The following is a 12,490-nucleotide window of genomic DNA, read 5'->3' as shown; positions in this document are numbered from 1 at the left end:
CATTATCATCCTTTTTTTTTCTTGATAAATCAACTCCTCCCCAATTTATCTTACTCCCTTACTTTTTTATCCCCCTTATATATATATATATATACTTGAACGCGGATTACAATATTTAGTGTGCATTTATCATTTGTCACCACTTACGTAAAATAAACAAAGGGACCTGCCGTATTCTGGTGATTTTTCGCTGTGATCAATTATATTAAACATCTTCAAGTTTTATTTCTCAATCGGTTTCCATCAAGAGAGATAGAGAGAGACAGTGTCTTGGAATAACAGAGTGTGCAGAGTTACAATAACAGTGCAAGGTAATTTTAGAAACTGTGGGGAAGAAAATGGTTATCTCTCTTTCTTTCTCAAAGTGCTTGACCTCCTTTTTTTTATTGTTTGCCTAAAGTTTTTTGAATTAAGAAAATAATAGATTCAGACACAAAAAAAGAGGTCGTTTTTTTTTTGCCCAAACTTTAGGGATTTAAGAAATACTATTAGTTTCTCAAAGAGAGTGGGTTAAAAAAACTTTTGTTTTGTTGTTCTGCTGTTTATAATTTATAAACTAATTATCATAAATTATCATTCATTTATTAATAATAACTTTAATATTTATTTTTCAATATTATTATTATTATTATTATTATTTTTTTTTATTATTATTATTATTTTTATTATTATTATAAATAATTATATGTAGTCAATATAATGATTGTTTGATTAATTTTTCAATTTGTCCCTATGGTAGTTTTTTCTTAAATTAAAAATTATTTATGTACATTCAAAAAATGTGTCTTAATTCTTGAAATTATGTTTTTTTTAATTAATTTATTTTTTTTCTTTATTTTGATTTTTAATCTATTGTTATAGTTAATTATTGTTATTTTTGAAATCAATGTATAGAACAAAAAAAAACTTTACTTTTAATACTTAATGAATTGAAAATTTTTAAAAATTTTTTTTCTAAAATTTTAGGAAATAGTTTATTGGACGAAGCAAATGTTTGATTTGTTGATCAAATACTTGCACGAATTAATCAAACATTTTGTTGTACAAACTGAACCAGATTATGTAATGGAATTATAGTACATATTCTTATATATGTTAAAATATAATCAAATTAATTATTCCAGATGATTTTCAATTGTTAGTTGTATAATAATATCATTATTATATTAACAATAACAACAACAACAATAATAGTAATAATAATAATAATAATAATGTTAATATTAATATAAATAATCCTAAAACTGGAAAATTAATTAAAAATGTAAAAATTATAAAGATTGTCATATCGTATTACAAGAAAATGAAATTTTATCGTCTGGTATATACTTTGGACTCTGATTGGCTCGATTAACTGAATTTCAGAGTTTGCAAGGGATTGACTTTTAATTGAATTTATTACACGATTGGCTCGTTCTATCTCTAAGTTTGTTCACGTAGCATATATAGATACGAGTTGCTTCTTTACGTTCAATCGAGTCAAAAATGTCGATGTTCGTTTCACCTATATATCTTAATATAAATTGACCAAAAAAACTTATTGAATTTGCTATACAATATATAAATAATGATATATTTTTCGTATCAATTATAAACTTTGATCCCATGAAATTTTAATTATATCATTATGAATTTTCAAAAAAATATTTATATATAAAACTTTTTTTTTTTTATTTCAATAATCGTATCGATTGATTAATTAATGAGTAAATAATTTAATATTGTATCGATTTTAAAATGTTATTTTTTTCTATACTAAATTTAATTATAAAACTCTCTTCTGTTTTTTGAAGAAACAATTATAAAAGGGCTATTTGTCTTTGTACAGTGAAAACATGTTAGTTAACAACCAACGAATTTGTGCGGTTTGTTCTGATAACAAATTTGTTCTCGTTACAACTTGGATTTGTAACCATGTTTAATAGAAAATTTGTGGTAACAACAAGGATAGCAATCTAAATTTTAGAGTTTACATTTAAACAAACTAATTATAATTAGTAATAATAATTATTAATTACTAATATTAATTATTAAATATTATTAGTTATTATTAATAATTATAATTTAAAACAAGAATTTGGTTTTTTTTATTTGCAATTTTACTTTACAATTCATTTATGTGTTTTAAGATTTCTTTTTATCTCTGCTGTTTCATTTCACATGCAATGGGTCCTTTTCTCTAAATCGCAGAAACTAAGATATTTCAGCTCTTAGGTATTATAAATTAAGTAGAAGGATTTGGTTTGCGCTATATATTGTTTCCTTAACATCTTCATTTCCTGTCTTCTCTTGTCCTTTTAACAGGTTTCGACTTTCAGATAAGTTGTCAACGAAGAACTCCTACACATTTATTCAGTTTCTATCTTTCTTTTATTCTCCTCTTTGCTTCTGTATATTTATTGTGAAATTTGTGAAAATAATCATATTTTAATTAATTTTCTTCTTTATTTATCTGAAAATAATAATTTTTTTATATCTCGAAAGTTACACCCAGAGAAATGATTTATTTGAACCAAATAAAATATATTTGAATTAAATAAATGTATATTTGTCTCAGAGCCTACTAACTTATTTATTTGGCGTAAATAAAAATTTTATTTGTCAGAAATAAATTTTTCTTTGGCTCAAATAAATTCTTTATTTCAATGAAATAAAATATATTTGCAACAAATAAATGAGTTAGTAGGCTCGGAGACAAATATACCATTTCTCTGAGTGTACCCTTGAGTACGACATTTTGAATTTTTAAAAACTGACATCAGATTTGTTTTGGTGACAGCGGTGGGATCAGATTTTATCAACTTTAAAAACAGAATGATAAATAAATTTAATAACAAAAAGTGAACATAAAACTAAAATTTGACCCTATCTTCAATTACAGAAGGAAAAAAAGGACATTTTTTATTTTATTTTTAAAACTAAAAGCCATTACGTTTTACAAAGGTTTCGTCGAATAGAACGGAAACGATCAATCGGTTTTCTATTATTAAGTGTGAATTTGCATGTCTATTATCATTCAAGCGAGAGCTGGATTCGAAATCGATAGTGTGTGCCTTCTTTCCCTACATATCTCCTTATTCCTTTGGCTCACTGTAGCCACATTTGAATAAAAGGGATCCTTTTCTGTGAATATTACCGAATGGAGGGATTAATAAAACCCTCTCACTCTCTCGTCTCTTCTGAAACTTTGAGCGTGACCGTTTTATCGTTTGTTGAGTGTATATAGACGTCCGGAAGGCGCCGTCTTTCGTTTGAAGCAACCGTAAAAATGTTTGTAAATCATTTTTTTTTCTCAACATATATATATATATATATATATATATATATATATATAATGTCACACATTTCCATACACGTTACATGAATCTTATAAATTGAACTTTTATATCGACCATCATTCTCCTTTTGATTTAATATATACTTTTCATTTTTATTTATTGACTTTTTATTAATAAAAATGGAAAAACGGCATGTGTACATTTTTATATATATATAAAAGCTCATCAATATATATTGTCGATTTTTCTTTTAAAAAGAGTAAAAAAAGAATTTTTTAGAAATGCTGGTACTGTTTTTTTTTTTAATTATTTTATATTGCAAAAGAGGTTTGTTGAGATTATTATAAGTGGTTTGCAAAATAGTCTATAAAGCTTTTATCAATTATGAGGTATGACAATATATTATTTAATAGTTTAAAATTAATTGCCGGTCATTTTCATTATAATTTACGAGAAACCATTAAAAGCAGTATATGCATTGTATGTATATATAGTTAAAATAATATAATTTGACCCATTTTGTGGCTATTATGAGAGCCATATGCATGATATACGCAATATATGTAACGTGTCTCGTGAAATGGACCCTTGATGATAGAAACCCAGTTTCCTTGACAGTATGCCACCAATTTGCAATATCCCAAAGCTCAATGTTACCGGAAGTCAAAGCGAGAGGTCTTTGACTTCGAGAACCTAAATTCACGGGTATTGGATTTGTGTCTGGTTTGTAAAATAGCGGTCTTCGAAAATGAATATCTATTTTGGTTGCTGAAGCGAAGCAGCCAGTCGTACCAATAGGTAGTTGAACGTCAAGTGGATTTAAGGTTATTGAACCTGTTCATTGATCTCTCTCTCTCGCTCTCTTTTTCTATTTCTCACTCTCTCAATGCACCACCTACATTTAACCTCCACCAACTTACACCTGCATCACCACCACCACCACCACCACCTACAGTCCTGACAGTCTTCTGCTTTTATTGCCTCTCGCATTATTAATTTCAAAATTCCGGAATGGCACTCTGAATATTAATCACCACTTTTCACAAAAGACAAAATGTTTTTAAGAGCCTTTACCTTTCACACCTTCTCTCTTCATTTAGAAATTGAAATTTTGGTAAATATCGAAGCTTGTACTCTGTACTTTAGGTTCGTCTAAAGCACTTGAAAATAAATACCCAGAGGTTTTTGAAAATGCCATCAGAATTTAAATTATAAAAAGTTGAACGGGGAGAAGAATTATAATTACGTATACGATTTTAATAAACTCAAAATGAAATAATAATTAATAGAATTCACTGCCTATTTTTTCTGAACTCTTTGATTAATAATTTTAGAAATTATCTTAAAAATAATTTTTTCTGTTTAGAACAGTTCAACTGTCGAAACAGTAAACAAAAGTCTTGATTCGGTGATATTGATATCTTCTATTTGTGATACAAATAAAAGCCAAAGGTCATAATAATAAAAACGATGCCTCAAAAATAATTCAGTTAATTGCAATTCGTGTATTAACCTGTTAAGACGTGCGTCAACGTTTGTCTAAAATTTTTATAATTTTAAAAGTAAATTTTTACTTTGTCTTTATCGTTTTTTGTTTTATGTTTTCAGATTTGAAATGAATGGCTTCGGGAGTGCATTGAAATTTTTAAAATCGGAATTACTTAAATTTTCAAGAATATTTTGTTTCTTAATTTAAACCTTGGTCCGGGAGTGTTCGAAATTCTTAAAACCGCGATCGCCTAAATCTTCAAAAGTATTTTGTTTCTTAATTTAAACCTTGGTTCGGGAGTGTTTAAAATTCTTAAAACCGCGATCGCCTAAATCTTCAGAAGTATTTTGTTTCTTAAACTTTGTTTCGGGAGTGTTCGAAAGTCTTAAAACCGCGATCGCTTAATTTTCCAGAAACAGTATTTTCTTTCTTAATGTAAAAAAATGGAAGTCTTGGATATTTTTTAAACCCCTTGTGTTTTCAACGAATCGTCAAAAATACCAAATACATCTGTTACAAAACTAAGGTTAGACATTTATTTTTTTATATAAATAATTATAGGCCTTTTGTTTTTCTCGTTAACGATGTAAAAATATTACATTAATTTTTTTTTACAAAATGGTTAGTTCCATTTTGTTTATATTCCAGAGCTAATGTCAAACATTGTTGTAATCGATAATAGTTATTAATGTCATTTAAAATCAATGTCAGTTACAAATCGATTTCAATTTCCGATCGTCAAATTACAGAAAAAAAAAATACTTCCTGTATGAGGAAGTAAAATTTATTTTTACTGATGATTTTGATGCTACTGTTGATGATTTTGTTGGAACAAGTGTTTCTACTGTAATCCAAACAGATTGAATGTGAATTTCTTTTCTGTACCAAATTCTTTTATAGACAATAGACAACTGATTTTTCTTAGAGACTAGGATTTTCTGTAATCTAGAAAATTGAAAATTGTGTAAACAAACAACATTCTGGTTTATTAAAAGCAAACACTCGAAAGAATATAGTAGGTTTGTGATCGATGTTGAAAGAAGGATATATCCAGTGAAGAGAGTTTGTCTGTAAGTCACTGGAAAGATTGAAAAGTTGAATGAGAAAAGCATCAAAAAAGATTTTTCGACTTTTTTTTCCATTGTCTAAAATTTGTCCAATAAAATATGCTCGACCTACTATGACCTAAAATATAAAAATTGGATTCGTACAGGAACTGACAGGTACTCGATACTCAAGCTGAGAGTAGATAATGGCTATGTCTGCCAGCACTCACTACTAGAGATTGACAGACACACACTAGGAGTCTATATTTATAACTCTTTTTTCTCGCACCTCCATTTTGATTTCTTTATATTGTTTTCACATTCTGACGTTTATTGATTTCTCATACCTTTACATCTTGTATTCGAGTTTAAGAATTTGTTATTTTCTTCGTGAGAAGCAAGTTTTGTTTTCTGCTGTTGATGATTTTATTTATAAGAAGAATATAATTTTGCTTGTGAAATGCAATTTAATTATGATAGTAGATTTGAGATTTCAGAAAGCTTTTAAAGAACATTTTAAACAAGATATGTTTGTGCGGGTGGAAAATGGATTTGCCGTGGTTTTATTGTAAAATCGGAAGGAAATTCTCAAGATGAAAAACTTTGGAAAACAAATATTGTTAAGAGCGGGATAAACTTCCCTTCTTTTCATTCTGTGTGTGTGTGTGGTTAAATCGTTGGGCCGAGAGATCGAAAAGATTATTTTTGAACGAAAAATATATATTGATATTAACCTTATATATAAGTTCGTATATAGATGCGAAACGATTCACAAACATTCCATTTATCCACAAGAAATTTTTGACAATGTAATTCTGTCGTGAATTTTATTTTATAAATAATATTTATGTTCTTGTTTTGCTTCATGAATAATTTTTTCTACAATTTGAATTTTTTTTTTTAATCTCCTTGACTGTATAATGCTAATAAAATACTGAGTATATGTGACCTCATTTTCTGGTTGCAATTCTTCTGTTCTTTTGTGAAAATGTTTGGATAATGAGAATCCACATGGTTTAAGGGTTTATGGTTCATCTATTAGGATCTCGCAGAATTTCATTTCAGTAGGGTACCTTTGGTTAGCGTAAGCAAGTTTTAATGTAAATTGTTTTGATGTAGTGCATATTTCTCAACAGTGACAGTAGCAACACTGGGCAAATTTGTTATCCGACTTTCATATATAGGAAAAGGTCTGTCAGGTCATTAAGAGATAGAGAATGAGTGAGCCATATAAGCCATAAAGGGACTTTATGTACTTGTGTTTGTAGAGTGAATTTTCAGTTTATATTAAATCACATTAGAGTTTGAATTTCTGAAATATTCTCTTTATGCCACCAGAGAATTTATGTTAAAAGTATCATATCTATTTTTGAGTTATGTTGTTGCAATTGCTGCTAATTAAAAGAGCTTAAAATGCTAATAATTTATATGAATTTCTCTTTTAGAAACTGTCATTATGAGGATGGTTTTTCGGTTCAATGAACCAGGATCAGTTATTTTTGGTGTTTTCCAATGTATTGTCTCTTTCGCGGTAGAAAATTTCAATTCGTGATTCGCAACCAGTGTGTCAAATAAAATCCGTTTTTTAGTAGAATTAAAATTATAATTTTTTTTACTGTTGTATTTTTTTGGTTTTAGATTTTGAATTTTCAATTTGATAGTACAACATTCACAAGTACCGAAAATGTATTTTCATATATAACGCTTTTTAAGCGTCACTTTGACATGATCCTGTGGGAATCAGACTGTAGGTTTTTCCAAGACTATTCACTAAGGATTTTGGCTATTTTCCAAACGTTGAAGAAAAGCACTGTGTGGCTTCTTTCTCCCTCGTTCGTGTTCTCTTTTTACCTTTTTTCGTTTTATCTGAATTTAAGACGCCTTCTAGCCGCGACTATCAGCGTCGCGACGAGTACACTTAAGCATTTTCGTCTAACTTAAGGACATTCAGTATAAAGTCTGTCTCAGGTTATGACTTTCCGCCTAAACTCGAAAGCAATGTCATAAAATGCAGAAGGCTTTTATCGTTTTTCCAATAATTAAATTCTATTTTGAAAATAAATTTGTTTTTACTGATTGTAATAATTTTTTTTACATTTCTAATTTAGTATATTCAGACAAAAATTTTCGTTCTCATTCTCCGACAACGACGACGCGACTATAGAGGAAAGTGAAGAGGAATAAAATCCTTGAGAGTGACAACATGATTTAATTGCATTTAATTAATTCTCTAACTAGAATCCTCTATAATGGGCTACTTTACATCATTCTCTCTCTCTCTCTCTCCCTCTCTCTCTCTCTCCCTCTCCCTCTCTCTCTCTCTCTCTCTCAAAGAATTTAATTCATGAAAGACAATAAGTCATTCAGTCGATTTTCAAGTGATTTAAATAATTTCCGACTCGTTTTTCATTTCTTTGTTATTTTTCGAAAGGTTTTCTTTTTTCTTTTTGGTCTTTGCTGGAACTTGAGTTTTGCAACCACTTTCTTTGATGCCACTAGGTTGCATGAAAACTGGCAAAAAGAATCTTGTCGAGTCTATATATATATATGTATATGTGGTACTCGACAACAATCTTAACGAGTAACCCCATCCTAAACGAAGCCTTAAAGAGAAAAAAAAAAGAAAAAGAAGAGAGGGTAGGTTACCCATGTAACAAGAGGCGAAGCAACGAACTGAAGAGTTCAAGGGACGAGACGAGAGTTGGAAAGTGACGCAGTAACCAACTGTATGCAACTCGAGAGTTCCATCCAACTCTCCACTCACGCGGTTACACTTCTAAAAAAGTTCAACACGCTTGTACAAGTACGATTTCCTAGGGGTCAATTTCGTCTGGATGAACGTAAATCAAGTTAAGAGATAGAGAATCCGATTTTCCTGCTTTTTTTTTTTTTGTTGTCTCGATTCTATAATTCAATTATACAGCGTTGCCACAAGTTAGGGTAATGTCAGAGAAAATTTTGTTGCAATCCTGATTCCTTTTTGTACTATTTTCATATATAGCGCAAAAATAATTTCTATTCGATTGTCATAATTTTTGTGCGCAATGAATATAACAAAAATAGGCGGATTAATTCTTTTTTGGCTCACTTTATATTCAACGGCAAAGGAAACACGAAAATTAGTACGAGGAGAAAACAGGGCGGTTTATATATATAGAATCAGAATTCATGATTTTAAATGAAAAGTACGTTTGTTTGATATACCCGCATATAACAGTGCGCGGCGCGAGAGTATTCCGATAGAAAATGTCTACATTGGCACAAAAAAGATGCGATAAAAATGCAAAAGCAGAAATTATATGATGAAATGAAAGAGAGAATTTACTTTTAAAGATGGTACATTTGTTTTTTGATAAATGAAGCAAATATTTGATTTGAAATGTTCGTTTCATGATTTTCAAAAAGTAGAGCTAGGGATAAAGAAGATAGAGGGGTATAGAATTTTTAGTTGACTTTTCATTGCTTTTTCAATGTAGATTCATTTCTATTACTATATGTTTATAAAAAGTAATCTTCAAAGACAATTTTTTTTTACTCTTTCATCATTTTCGTCGTGTTATTATCGACAATTAATACATTTATAATCTTCTCATTGCTAGTTTCCATTCTCTTGTATATCGTAATTTTTCTAATATTTTTTTTTTTAAAAAGAAGAAATTTCGAGAATGGTAAATTATTCCCTTCACGAATTTTGTTTTTGATAAATTCTTGTATCGTTAGTAGGTTTTTTGTTGCTGGTATCAGTTCCATTAGTATTTTTTGGGGTTGTAAACACGCACGTGTTAGAAAGGTATCGATCGAAACGTGACATTTGCTTTTTGAAAAATGTAACCCCCTAATTGGAGAGTTGCCACTGTGTGACCACATGTAGCATGAGTTTGCATATATATGTGTGTGGATACAGGTCCTTTAACTTTTTAGAATCCCCTCTTTAGAGAGTGAGAGAGTCCCCTTTTCTTTCAATCACAGCTCTTGCTTTTGCCTTCACAGGAGGGCAGAAAAGAAAGACTGACGTAGGGAAATGAGAAGGGTGATTTTATCACTGAAAGCTCACATTCTAGTGCCTATAAAAAGTATACGTATACCTATCATTCATTCCAATTCAGCGATACCTAACGCAGCAAAAAATACCCTTTTAATGAAACATTATACCTTTTTTTTAAACACATACTTAAGAGTTGCATATAAAATCTTTATATATTCGTTATGTATTTTTTCAAGTACTCACTATGAACATTTATTATAGTACATGCATAATCCATTTATGAATTTTAGTTGCAGGATAAAATAGGAATTTAGTTATAGTATAAAGAAGGTTAAATCTATCAGCGAACTAGTTTTAGGATTTAAATCCATTGTCTCGGATTACAATTGGAACAATTTTTTAAAGCTACAACTATTGTCAGGAAATCATTGCCAATCATTACAACAATAATGTAATAATAAATAGTAATCCTTAGGTTAGGATCCACTAAATTTAGAATTTCTTAATGTTAGCATTAAGGAAAGCTGACATTACTCATCCGTAATGTTAGAATTAAGACCCATCAAGGAATTCTAAGTTTAAAATTAAAATTTACAAAATTCATCATCTTTGGTTAAGGATAATTAAAATCTGTAAAACATTTATATTTAGTTTCTCACATACACATATACCAATAAACCGGCGGCATTGCCGCAGTGCTGTAGTTCCGTTAATAGGGGGTAATAGAGGGATTTGATGGTGTAATATCCGGAGGAGGTTTTGCCGGGAATATTCGTGATTGACGAGAATTATGCATCATAAAGGGTGTCGGAACCTGCGAAAAGCTAACCTCAAATTCTTGCCAAACTGTTTGAATTTAAATACGGATCAGCCTCTCGAATTAATTTTATATAATAGGTATTTGTTAAAGAACCAATTTTCCTGCTATATACGCTTCTTATATACATATAGATGTTGCATTAAATAATGGAATACCATAACAAAATTGCTTGGAATTTTCCTATAGAATGTGAAGCGCGAGATAAAATTAATAAAGAGAATACGTGTTAAAAAAAAATGCTATATAGGTTTTTTCAGATTTATTTTAACTAATGTTTCTTTATATTTCTGTTAATTTTACTTTTGATAAATAATTTTTAATTTATAATTTCTACATGAAGTTGTAATCTCTTATCATAAAGTTATTACTTGACATAATAATTTAACCAATCCAAAAAAAATGTTTCCCCAAGTTTCTTTTCACCTTTAAACAGGCGCTCACCTTTTCTTATTTCTTTTCTAAATTAACGAACATTTCAAGAGTGTGTTTGTTCACGTAATTACGAGAGGTTCTCGCTTTTATATATATGATGCGAAAGTTCTTCTATAGTGGTTCTGCAGTATACTATATAGGATCCTAAAGGATGCTGGAGCTATCGTGCGCTATATAGATATCGAGTTATCCTTGAAAGTATAAGAGAGAGGGAGAGAGAAAGGAAGAAATCAGATAAAGAGAAAGAGGAAAGGAAATAGAGAGGAACGAGACTCCCTGAGAGTCTAAGTAGCTTCCTTGCCGTTTCCATGGTGACCAATGTAGGGTGCACGCGACTTACGAAACCCAAAGTGATGGATGTGACAGGGTTCACCTTCACAAAGTTTGCCTCCATTGGTCTGTAAAAAAGCCTATGTAACGCTCATTCGGTCTCTTTTTTTTTTCTTGTTCTGTCTTTGACACATTTCTTATTTGATGATTTAGATATTTCCTCATTTCAGAGAATGTTGCTTTCATTATTGAATTGATGATATTAACAAATTTGTTTTGTTTTAGGAAATGTTTTGATTAGTATTGCGATAACATAATTAGTTGAGAAAATTTATTCATTTTAATGGGTCCAATCGTTGAGGTTTTTTAGACAAATATTAACAATCCTTTTGGCAAAAATAATAATTCCTTTTGTTTACTTTGGCTGGTCTGTTTCCTTTTTCCACACCCTTCTTATTTATTCTTTGGTATGGTACTTATGTTTGGTTTATTGTTTTTGTAGCAAACGATTTGTTGACTCAATATTAATGGTTGTTAGCAATAACAAAACCATTTCACGTGTTTGGTTTAACAACAAACATACAAAATCATTAGTGCTAAAAATTGTTATCATCCAAAATCAATGACATCAAAAATTGTTAGTATCTAAAATCATTAGCATAAAAAATTGTTAACATCGAAAATCTTTAACATTAACTGCAATCATAATTGAACAATAATTATCAGTAACATTTGCTAAAACAGTAAAAATTATAGAGGCAAAAGAGATATTTTTGAAAAAATGATATGAAGGTACATTCAAATAAGACCAAGTAATTAGTGTCTAATAGAGATCTCGAAAGGTCTTTGAGTCTTAGGCTAACGACCCTTCTCTCCAGTCCGTTTTTTACACCCATCTGAAGTTGGTTGAGCCTAGCAATCCAACTCAACTCATCCCTCACACTGCTTATACACCCTCTTTTCACTCTTTTCTCTTCAACTAGACCTTTCCTTGTTCAACACTTTTTCTCCTAGCATTGCAATTACTTTTTCCATCAAATATATGACATACGCTGCACACAACCAATGGTCCGTCTTTTGTGATTTATGTTGTTTCTCATAAATCTAGATTGAAATATAAATTCGAAAATTGATAAATAGATTATTAGGTATATATATAAATTTCTTTTA

The 12,490-nt window shown here is 29.6% G+C and overlaps 1 protein-coding gene across 1 annotated transcript in view; it reads left to right on the top strand.

Annotated features, from left to right (window-relative positions):
* Window positions 1-130: 130 nt before the first annotated feature.
* Window positions 131-12,490, top strand: part of LOC127277228 (uncharacterized) — a 175,441-nt gene continuing 163,081 nt past the window's right edge. Inside the window, exon 1 of the mRNA XM_051298142.1 lies at window positions 131-311. The gene's annotated coding sequence lies outside the window, so the exon portion shown is untranslated. The remainder of the gene's footprint in view (window positions 312-12,490) is intronic.

Source organism: Leptopilina boulardi, unplaced genomic scaffold (genome assembly GCF_019393585.1).
Source record: "Leptopilina boulardi isolate dan_hultmark-lab unplaced genomic scaffold, ZJU_Lbou_2.1 LbouV2_165, whole genome shotgun sequence".
Classification (NCBI taxonomy): domain Eukaryota; kingdom Metazoa; phylum Arthropoda; class Insecta; order Hymenoptera; family Figitidae; genus Leptopilina; species Leptopilina boulardi.
This window is presented reverse-complemented; position numbering and strand designations above follow the sequence as displayed.